The 11,826-nt window shown below is 41.0% G+C and overlaps 1 long non-coding RNA gene across 1 annotated transcript in view; it reads left to right on the top strand.

Moving 5' to 3' along the window:
- The first annotated feature begins 6,202 nt into the window (after positions 1-6,202).
- LOC146313625 (uncharacterized) overlaps positions 6,203-11,826 on the top strand; it is a 93,941-nt gene continuing 88,317 nt past the window's right edge. The window contains exon 1 of the long non-coding RNA XR_014772092.1: positions 6,203-6,436. This is a non-coding gene — a long non-coding RNA (uncharacterized LOC146313625). The remainder of the gene's footprint in view (positions 6,437-11,826) is intronic.

Here is an 11,826-nt window from a genome sequence, read left to right as displayed (position 1 = left end):
ATTTTATGATTTCTGAAGCATCAATGCAGTCAGTGGAAGAAAAAAACAGACATTTTAAAGCTTCAGAATCTGTATTTTATGTTGAACAAAATGTAAAAAACACATCATTTTCAACTTGTATTCGATTGAATACAGTACAAACCCAAGATATTTAATGTACAAACCTGAAGTCATATATCAGCGAGAAAGAGAAAGAATTTCACTTTAAAACAGTTAGTGTCCTCAGTTCACAAACACTGACTGAGTGTTAGAAAACTCAAATGATAAAGTTCTGAAAAAGTTTTACCAACTACTGATCTTTAGTTGAGATAATTTACTTTTCTTCTTTAGATAAACTCAGAGTTTTGAATTTTGGAAACTCAAAACTGTGTATTTGTAACTTATTAAAATTTTAACATTTACCTTCACCTAAATCAATTTGTTTAATATCTTTTACAAGTTATATTTTCAATTAAACAATCAAAAATTTCAGGCACTATAAAAAGACTTAGAAAGGTTGTCAAAGATTCAAGTTTATCTAAAGAAGAAAAATAAATTATCTCAACTAAAGATTATAGGTCAGCAAAACTTTTTAAAGTTTATTTCAAAACTTGAGAGTTTGAGTTTGGCTCAAACGTAAAGAACCTGCTGCAGTACGTTACCTCGACATCAGTTTGAACACTGAATATCTTGTCTTTGTCGTGTATTCAGCTGAATACAGGATGAAAAGTTTTTGTAAATCATTGCGTTCTGTTTTTATTTACACAACATCCCACTTCTTTGGATTTAGGGTTGTATCACGATCACTCATCTGTGGGTTTTAGGGCCCAGAGACCCTGATTGTATCCTTTACCTGTGTGTGTTTTAATGAGTCAGGCTTTGCTCTGTTTGTGTGCGGAGGAGACGGAGGCCAGCTGGGAGAGACGGGATGCTTCTTGAATGTGTTATTTCAAAGTTTCACAGATGTTTGTGGAAGGTTACTCTCAGATTTATCCACCGAAGACTCATTTTCATGAGAGTATAAGCTCGGCAGCTGTTCTCTGACCCACTGTTTGTGTGTGTGTGTTGTATGAAAACATTAATTTTGATGAAGTGCCATATGGGCCCTGTTCCCTACTTTTCCTTGTAAGTAGACACATTTTATCCCTCAGTCGTGTATAAGAAGCTCCTCTGCAGATGTTCTGATCTCCTCCTGCATACATTAAACACACACACACACACACACACACACACACACACACACACACACACACACACACGGTGAATAAACACAACAGAAACACTGTGTACTCCTTCACTGAGGAGGCTGATCCATGATGGGAACACACACGGCCTCTGATGATGCTTTTCCTCTTTAAAATGTGTGTTTTCTGACGTCTGTTGATGTGATTGTGTGTTTGTGCAGACGTTAAACTTTCAGCCCCGAGGGCTGCGGCATCTCTGATTTATTGTTTCGATTCCGATGAGAATGACGACTTAAAGCTGCACAAGTCGATGGATGAAATGGAAACGCTCATACATTTATTTATTTCATGCATTTCATTCTGCTCAGGCTCAGTGAGGCCGCTGCTGTTTAATATGTGAGCTGTATATATGTGCTGTAATCTGCTGTTTACATCTGAAGATCAGACTGCAGACCGATGATTCTGCTGCTTTTTAATACCAAACAGCCACAGCATCAAAGAGCCGTGATGTCAGCTGTCTGTGGGGGGGGGGGGGGGGGGGCAGGGGGGAGGAAACTAAACCTGCACGATTCATTCAAAAATAAATCACAATTATTCTGACAGATACTGTGATTGATGATTCATGATCAGTGGGAATCATCTTTTTTTTTTTCATCACAGTTCTAATTTTCACTGAAAAACAAACTTCACTCTGAGAAAGAAAAGTTCCGAGAGGGTTCCTCCTGAAGTGCTGAGGTTCTAACAGAACCATTTGTGTCTGAAGAACCCTTTTTTAAAGAAAAGGTTTGTCAAAGGTTCCGTGTTAGATGGACATCATCAGTCAGTCCCTCCAGGATTTCACAGGCTGTCTTTGGGATTGTTGTGACCTAAAATGTCTGTAGCTTTTCTATGAAATTGTGATGCATGTTGTCATGTTCAGGCATCAGGACCAAATGAAAACTGCAAAACCAGACTCTGTTCTGAGAGTCCTGACTTCACCAAAAAGACTCAAAAGACCAAAACGTCTAAAAGTCTTCATCTGTCTTATGAGTAAATGAAAAAATGCAGCAGGAGGGTATTTCACAAAGACGCAGAAAAATTTTGGAGTTCAAACTCAGTCAAAACAGCACAAAATTATAAAATATCACTGCACAGAATATTGATAAAATGGTCAATAACAAAGACAAATGTTCTTTTCAGTACCTGTGACAACATTTTAAAAAGTGCATAAAAATAGTGAAGAATAAAACGAAGCATTGAGTTTATTGAGACCTACATGATGATGTCAGTGTGGGGGACTGCTGTGATTGGTGGAAGCTACAGTGATTGGTGACATTTGCAGAAAAAGTAGCAGACTTTGGACAGAATTCACAGTGATTGGTTGAATTTGTGTGAACTGTTGCTGAACTTCCTGGATGGACTGATTGAACCGCCTGTTTCACATCCCTGAACTTCTCCTGTTTCTTTGCAGAACGTCACTAAATTATTACCAGTAACTGAAGTCTTCATCAGGTTCACTTGTCATTCCTCCCTCGTCCCTGTTTTTAAATGTTTTTAATTCAGTTAGTTCCACTTTTGTAGCCATGATTAATCTCTTCCTTTCTATTGGCTCCGCCCCCAGCCTGTTTAATCATGCTGCTTTTACTGAAAAAAAAAAGAAACCTCCATATGAATTAGAGGCCGATCTCTCAGCTGCCCTCTACGTCCAAACAACTGGAAAAATCTGTCACCACACAGCGTATGGCTGTTTTAGAAACACATGTCCTGTATGAGTCTTTTCATTCAGGTTTTCATGAACTGCACTGAACTGAACCAGTCTGATGGCGTGTCAACTGTCCCGCGCTCCGCGGTGCGCTCTGGTGAAGCGTCTGACAGCGTATCAGCTGTCCTGTGCCACGCGGTGCGCTCTGGTGAAGCGTCTGACAGCGTATCAGCTGTCCCGCGCTCCGCGGTGCGCTCTGGTGAAGCGTCTGATGGCGCGTCAGCTGTCCCGCGCTCCACGGTGCGCTCTGGTGAAGCGTCTGATCACTCTTCTCTGCTTCCATCACTGTTAGTTTTGTGGTTTGTGGTGATTTAGAGACTCGGTCTGTAAAGTTTGCAGCCTGTCATGATGTTGCATTGATCTGTGGACAGTGATGCAGATATTTATTATGATTCCTCATGTAAATGTTCTCTTTGTACATTTTTGTAGCTTCTATCCATTTTCTTCTGTTACTGTGATGCACACTGACTGTCTGACTGAAGGAATCTCAGTTGACTGACGCGTCTCTCTCATCTGTACAAAATGTCACCGCCATCTTTGAATACTTGTTGAATTATTTCAGCGGTGCACGCCTCGAGGCTGAAAAGTGAAATGTTCCATAAAAAATTTGGTTTCAACCTTGTCTGATGTTCCCCACAGGACGAATCGTAATAACTTCCATCCAGCGCCATCATCAGGTCAACATTTTAATGTTGATGTGTTGATGAGTGGAGCTCCTCTTCAGTTTGGATCTGCATGAAGGTCGCCTCATCAGAACTGAAGTTGAACCAATGTGTTAGAAAATATTTGGCTCTTTGGTAAAATGTCAAAGATAAAAGAAGTGAAGGTGACTTCCTGTTTAAAGCGAGCAGCTGCCGGCGCTGCTCTTCAGTGTTTCAGTGTAAACACGCAGGAGAACAGAGTGAAGATGCAGACATCACAGTTTAATCAGGCGCTCAGGAACGCTAACTCAAGCATAATCAAAAGCTTATTTCCCCAGACATCACCAGTCCTCATATCCTGTAATTTGTTGTTTTTCATAAACACAAGAGGAGGAGGAAGAGGAGGAGGAGGAGGAGGTGTGAAGACAAACAGACATGAAGACACGAGGACAGACAGGAGGATGGAGGATGGAGATGCTGCTGAGTACAGAGGGGATTTGGTTTGTAATCCCAGCGCTGCGTGTGAGGCGTCTCCTTCACTTTTCTTTTCTCCACTTTGCTCTAATTATCCTGCAGAGGAACAAACTCAATTTGTCAGCCGGAAATTTAATTGAAGTTTCCTCCTGGAAATCTTTTTACAGGCGAAAAGAGCGCTTGGAGAAGACCCGCTTCTTATTATTAGGAGTTTCACTGCCAGTAAATTACTGTGGAAAATGTACAATTACTTTTAATATGTACAGTATTACAGTATATCTTCATTTTGTACTTTTTTGTCTTTGGTTACATGAATAGTTTTAGAGACAGATATAAATTATTTGTGACACTAAAAGCACCCGTTTCACTTCACAGAGAGAAAAAACTCCAACACTAGACCAGCTGAGGAGCTCAGTTTGACTATTTTCAAATGTAAAAACTGTGTTGAATTAAAAAACACAAAGCTGCCGGTTACCCGACTTTCCCTAAAAGTGTCTGTATGTTCATTTAAAATCTTTTCTTTAGTTTAAATCACAGAAAACAAAGAAGACGTGGTCATTTGAACTGTTTCAGCCACAGACCGTCATACTGACCACGTGTTCTTTCTCACTGTTGTTCTTATTTATTAAACAGTTGGAGATGAATCTTGGTTGCTTAGCAACTATCATCGTCTCTGTCTATAAAACTTCACAATGTTTATGTTTTTAATTTTTGTTCTCAGTTTTCAGACTTTTCCCACGGGCCGTGATTATTTTTTTGTGATGGTTCTGTGTGGAAACATGTTATTATTAATGTTAAAATAACATGTTTATGATCTTATAAATTAATTATTATAGATTAATCTAACATTTGGGTTATTCTTTTGAAAAATCCCTCTAGCCACCTAAATTTCAAAATGGCCGCCACAGAAAGCAGTGAAGCTGGAACATGTCTCCATGTTTCTGCTAATGCTAATGCTAACCATCTTGATGCTCACTGGTCTTCCAGCAGTCAGCTGAACACAGGAAGTGATGGTGAACGGCGAACAAGGTGTGACTGAAACTGGGATTAGCCCTGAATGTTGACTATAATAATGTGAACTATCCCTTTATCCATCCCCTTATTTCTTTTGTGTTTTTGATTCTATGATTTTTTGAGTTTTCCTAACCATAACCATTGTGGCGTGGGGGTGTATAAACTTTTTTGGGCTTCTGAAATGGGGTCATGCCAGAAAAAGTTTGGGAACCACTGAATTAATCAGCTGTTAACATTTTCAACTATCGGTTAAAGAAAACATTCTCAACAATAATAAAGATGAATTTAATTTGATGACTTTGTCTCCTGTCTGTAGAATTCTGTCACAAAACATAATTTTGGTTGATAAAACAGAATAACATCTGATTTAATGTGATGAAGAGGAGAAATAATCATTTTGTATATAAATATGTTGCTGGAAAAGACTGAAAATTAACCTTGAAAGTGCTTGAATATGACCTTAAAATGTTTATGAACCCTGAAACTGTGATTTTAGTTGATATGTGAATCTGTTTTTTTTCTCTCTGATTTCTGGCGTCTGCCTAAAGGGAACCTGGACCCCAGGTTGGGAACCAGTGATGAACAATAACTTTTTATTACTTTTCATCACTGTCAACCTTTTCTACTTTTCTATTTTCTTCTTTTAATTTTAACTCATCTTGTCAGAAGTATTTTGTTAGATGTTTTGCATTCACTCATTTTACATTTTATATTTCAGTTAATATTAATTACTTTACTTTTTTCCCTCTGGAACAATAAATCACTTTGTGATTAATAAAGTCTGATCTTATCTTATCATTTTTAAATATTTTCATTCTTTATTGAGATCAATCGCATGAAGCACATGTTGTAAAGAAAAAACATATTTCATCTTTTTGAGTACATTTTTTTTTAAAGAAAAATAAAAATCAAAGCACTTTGCTGTTCTTGTGTTTTCAGTCATATTTATTTTATGATGATATTTTATTCATCAGTCCGTCTTTATTTGGAGACAAACAGTTAAATTCACCACAGTGACTTTAAATTGAGGAGGGGGTGGAGTCCGCCGCTGCGGTCCCGCCCTCTGATTGGCTGCGGGGGGTCTATTATGATAATGAGGAGGGCGTGTCGTGGAGCCGGAGACGCTGAGCTGCTGAAAGCGGCTTCATTGTGTCGTTTGGACCCGGAGCGGACACACCGTGTGTCCCCCCTCTGTGTGTGTGTGTCTCTGTCCGTGGATTTTACGTGACGCGGCTCCGCTCCTGCTGCCGCTGCCGCTGCTGCGGAAGGATTTTCTGTCGGTTCGGTCCCGGTTTGTGGAACTAAAACGGAGCTGTTGTGGATTAATGAGACTGTGACCGGAGTCTGGATCCAGGTCTGTCTCTGCAGGTCCTGAGGGGACAGACAGCCGTGGACACACAGAGGTGAGTTTGTTTCTTCTTCTTCTGCAGGAAAACCCTCCTGTCCTGCTGTCCTCCTCCTGTCTCCGCTCCTCCCGGAGACTCACTGTGTCTGTGTGTGTGTGTGTGTGTGTGTGTGTGTGTGTGTGAGCGCGTGCGTGCCCGGTGCCTGCTGCCTCAGTGTGTGTGTGTGTGTGTGTGTCTGTGTGTGTCTGTGTGTGTTCGTGCACGGAGCATCGGGGCGGATTTTTTGTGCGTTTTTTGCGCGTCATCAGATCAAGTGTGTGTGTGTGTGTGTATGTGTGTGCGCGCGCGCGAGTGTCTTTTTGCTTTGGAGCGCGTGCGTGTTTGTCAGCTTTGATTGATGGCTGTCAGTCACTGAGCCACCAGCACGCGCAGTGTGGATGTGCGCGCGCACGCGTGTGTGTCATCCTCTGCATCCGGATGGTTTAACTTGAGCTTTCTGCTGACGGACTCTGGATGAGGGTCTGCAGGACTGAGGCTGCCCCTCTTGTCTCTTCATGTCTCCTCATGTCTCCTGTCCTCTGGGACAGCGCTGTCTGCAGGTTGACATATTTATGAAGGGATGTCCCCATGTCTTTCTCTGAGAAACTGATCCAGGTCCATTATTTTATTTCCTGTGTCTGAATCTGGTCCCTAAAGTCCAGGATGACGTCTTCAGGTTAGTTGTTGTATCTGAGCAACAGAAATCTGTTCAGTTTACTGACCTGAGAGACCAAGAAAACATTCAGGCGGTTTCTGGAAAGCAAATAAAAAGGTGAAGTGGTTATTAAAAGTTTTGATGCTCTTTGTCTCTGAATTGAAGTGATTTATTGATTCTACGTTCTGTGATCACATCTCTGTGCGTCTCGATCTGATCCGACTCATTTAACAGCAGCAGCTGCCAGAACAGGACTGAGCCTGATCCAAGCTAACAATTATCTTCATTCTTAATTAATCTGCTGATTATCATCAGTTTAATCTATAGGGCAATGCATTGATATTATTTTGGATAACTGTATATGACTAGATGGTGATGAGTGTCGCCTTTCCCCCATTTTAAAGGCTGTGTTACAGTAGAGCAGAGTATCGCTACTCGATACCTTAAAGGTATCTACCAAAATAACTCTGCAGTCAGATGATACCTGCTTTTGGTGCTTTTGCATCCAGATCTAAAAAAAAAAGGATATTAGTCAGATTTCTGTCTTGATTTTTCTGTGATGTGGTTGACCAGCTCCCACAGCAGCTCCAGCCCCTCCTGTACGTCTGTGCTGAAGGGGAGTATTCCACAGAGTTGGCGGCTGAGTGTGTTGAGATGCAACCAAAATGTGTTTTACTACACGACTTTGGCATCTGATGAAAATAAATATTTAAATTGTTGACGGATTATTTCAGGAAAAACTGTGAATATGAGTAAGTTAACATGACAAAATACTGAGCCAAGCTGGGAGGAAACTTCAGAGTGGACAGCTGCACCGTGTGAAAATGCTACAGAATCAAGTAGTCTGTTGATATTCATCAGTTTAAAGCTGCGGTTCCCAAACCGAGGGGGGGCGCAGAGCCACTGCAGGGGGGGCACGGAAGACCAGGGGAGAAACAAAGACTGAAATAAAGGTGACTGAATATGACCTGTGTAGAGAAATAAACAAACAAGAGTCTGCTGTTTCGAATTTTTGTCAGCTTCTGAAAGAGCGACATGCCAGACCAAGCTGAGGAAACACTGTTTGAGGGATAGTTCGCCTAAAAATGAAAATTCAGTCCTAATCTACTCACCCTCTCAGTCAGTGTGCACCCCTCTGTGTGTGTGTGTGTGTGTGTGAGAGAATTTTCATTTTTGGGTGAACTATCCCTTTAACTGTACGGTCATTGGTCTTATCATTGTAGTTTTTTAAATGATTCTTTCCAGATTGTTGACCACTAGTTATCCACATGACTGATAATGATTTGAATCTCGTCGTGTTAATATTGAGTGAGAGCAGCAGTTCTTCTCTCTACAGTATTGTTGAGTATTGATAAATCTGGATATCGAGATTGATTGATTGATTGATTGATTTTGTCCACTAACCCTGTGTGGATGTGATTTGATTGCTGTTGTTGTTCTGTGGCCTCGTTCAGGTTAAACACTAAAACATACACATGATCATCATCAGAGGAGGGCGGGGCATGACTTCACCATCCTGGGGGACAAAATGACCTCCAGGATGCTGCTGGGACGTTGCAGGCTCCTGTTCTGGGGTTAATAAATTAGGTGACATGAGATTAGTGCTTAGAGTCACGTACTTATGATACCTGATCCAACAGTATCAGAGGAACTTCCAGTAACTGGTTTCAGTACTGGAACACCTCCACTCTCTTAAAAAAGAGGTTTGACACATTTTTTATTCAGAGGAATGAACGACTGTTGCATTCCACTCAGGGGAGGTCCTTCTGATGGACAAGGCTGCTTCACTGTCACTGTTACTTGGACACTTAATGGAACTGAGCCATAAAAACTGTTATTAAGTGCACCTGTCCACCAGTGTGCACTGACAAGTCAACATGTCTGCTGTGCGACCGGTCCATAGGGTAGGACCGATGGACGATCGTCCACTGAGCCCTCGACCGTCCTAACATCGTGATTTAAAAGCCCTCTGTAGGTGAGGTAGTCTGTCCCCTCAGAGTTCCCAGAGTTTGTTGCCTGCATTCAGTTTTTGTGGGAGAGAAAATAAAAAGAAACTCTGATCCATGACAGTGTTCTTGGAGTGGGTTCGATCCAGATTCTTTGGATCAATGTTCAGGCCGGTATCACTGATGGTGGTAGGGCTGCAACTAGTGATGCTTTTCATGATCAATTAATCCCCTGATTGTTTTCACAAATAGTTTATGTGCAATTAGGCAAAAAAAATGTGAGAAATGCTCATCACATTTTCCGAGTCCAAAGTGACGTCTCCAAATGTCTTCTGTTGTCCAACCAACAGTCCAAAAGCCACAGACTCTTCATTTACTGTCAGAAATGATAAAGAAAAGCAGCGAATCTTCACTTTCAGGAAGCTGCAACCAGACAGTGTTTGACATTTTTCCTTAAAAAATGACTCAAACGATCAATCGATTATCAAAACAGTCGGCAGTTAACTCGACCGGCAGCTCTGCTCTCAGAATGATGTCCACTTCCGGCTCTCAACAAGGGTGTTTGGCAGATTTTTCACTCCAAGCAAAGAAGAAAAGAACAAAGGTTTGTGCTTTGTTTAGCCAATAATGATCCATCAAATGTTCCTGTATCGACTCGGGACTTCAGAATAAATCTGCATCATCATTTCTGATACACAACATTTAGTGTCGTGTGGCTCAGAGCTGGTTCACGTTTTTCTTCTGGATGGATTTGGGTGATTTTGGTGCCATTTGTTGGTACTTTGCTGATTTTATGGGGCAGTGTTAAAGGTAAAGATCTTTATTGGCTGTTTTTTGACTGAATTAGTCAGTTATTCTCCCTCTGATAATCTCTTTTATGGTTGCAAATTGTGATTTATTTATATGGAAGCACACACCATGTTTTTGGACCTTGAATGAACCAAATGACGTAAAAACTGAAAGAAAAGGCATCTGAACTCTGATAAAAAATCTAGACGTGCTGGAGGCTTCAGTTTTTGTTGTGTTTGATAAGAAGAGTTCAATATGTTTGGATTAAAACCTTGGAAATGTTTTCTTTCATTATCATCTTTTCTGTATTCAGGAACAAAAAGGCTTTAAAGAAATGACTAAAAAGTCTTGACACTGGAGATCAGGACTTCATTAGTTTGATGGTGTAAATCCCCTGTGGGGTCATGTGATCAGACCCTGATCGGGGGTTTAAGAGTAGATTCTCAGGGTAAACAAACTAAGTGTCTTTTTATTGGCTCTTGATGAAGCACCATCACTGAGTTTAATTAGTTAATTTACAGCCGTGCAGAATAAAAGAGAGCAGCGAGTCTGAAGGTCGACTCCCTGCTGCTGGTTGGTGTTTCTGATATAAAGTGAAGTGGAGCCGCTGAAACACAGCCGTCACTTCAGGAAGGACGCCGTTCCGCCAATTAACCGCCAATTATGAGCCGGATATTGAATTATTAATGTCAACACTGATGCTTTTTGGCATCCGAGTCACAGCGAGGCTGCAGGACTGAGTCAGCAGGCAGAGACACTGCTGCGCAGAGGAGACGCCGGCCACAAATATCACTTCATGTGTTTATGTACAGGATATTAACAAGGCAGGATATGATGGAGGTTAAACACACACTGATAGAGTCTACCGTCTCTGTATGATGTGTTTTTAAATGCTGACATAAATGTTTATGAGCTGATCATATCCAGCTGACGGAGCGTTTCACGAGGTTAAAACATGAAATTATAATTCCTGCAGAAAGAAAAACCTTCTAAAGGCTGTGAAACACTCAGATGCACCTGAACGCTGCACACATCATCTTCAGGTGTTTCACGATAATGGACTTTAAAATGTAAAGATGGCTCTGTGTCTTAATGAATGCATGTTGATACACCTCAGTCACTTCAGTGATGCTGATGGTTTTTAATGGAGTGAGACTCTGGGACCTACAGCTGCTCAGTTGAGTGGAATCTCCCCAAAATGTAAGTTTTTTAACAACCTGTAGTGTTAAACTTGACCTTAATGTTATATGAAGTAGAGCTGCAATGATTAATGGAATAATAGATTATTAAATTAATCACCAACTATTTTGATATTTGATTTAACAGTTTGAGTTAGGGCTGTGCGTTATACCGGTTCGTACCGAAAACCGGTCTTTATTTTCGTTACGATATGAATTTTTCATATACCGCCATACCGGTGAATAGCCCAAACAACGTCTAGAACGTGCGCTGCGGCAACGTGTTTCAGCGGGGACCCATTTCACTGCTGCACACCAACACCACAGGCGTGTTTGCTTGAGCGTGTGCACTAGGGATGTTCCATGGCAACTAATTTCTATGTTGATTAGATGCAAAATTTAACTTAGAATAGTCACTAAGAAAACACAAGGCAGAATTTATTAATCTATAATGTTAAACACTGAATATCACAGTCTACAATCAACAAATCGTACTTTAAATGCCACTGAAATGCGCGCCTCCTAACAGGTGAGAGGAGCTGCTGTCTGACAGCCGCAGCCCCAACTACTGCCGTGCAGCAACAGATACCTGCATCATGCATGAAATATTTTAAATGACTAGTATTTCTGGTGCCGACTAGCGTGGGTGGGGACGTTTAATTGTGTAGTGGTCCATGTGATGGTAACCATACTTTGAAGGAGTCATGCTTTGACTTGTCTGGACATGAAAAAAACATGATACAGTCCTTATGACAGTAAAATGGGCTGTTTAAAGATAATCAACTGCAGTAATTCTGTTCTCAGTAGAAGAAAATGTGGGTAAGAACGCTGTTGCATGAA

This window comes from Lutjanus erythropterus, chromosome 16 (assembly GCF_056507025.1).
Source record: "Lutjanus erythropterus isolate fLutEry1 chromosome 16, fLutEry1.hap2, whole genome shotgun sequence".
NCBI lineage: Eukaryota > Metazoa > Chordata > Actinopteri > Lutjaniformes > Lutjanidae > Lutjanus > Lutjanus erythropterus.
Note: the sequence above shows the minus strand (reverse complement) of the source record. Positions and strands in the feature narration are given on the sequence as shown.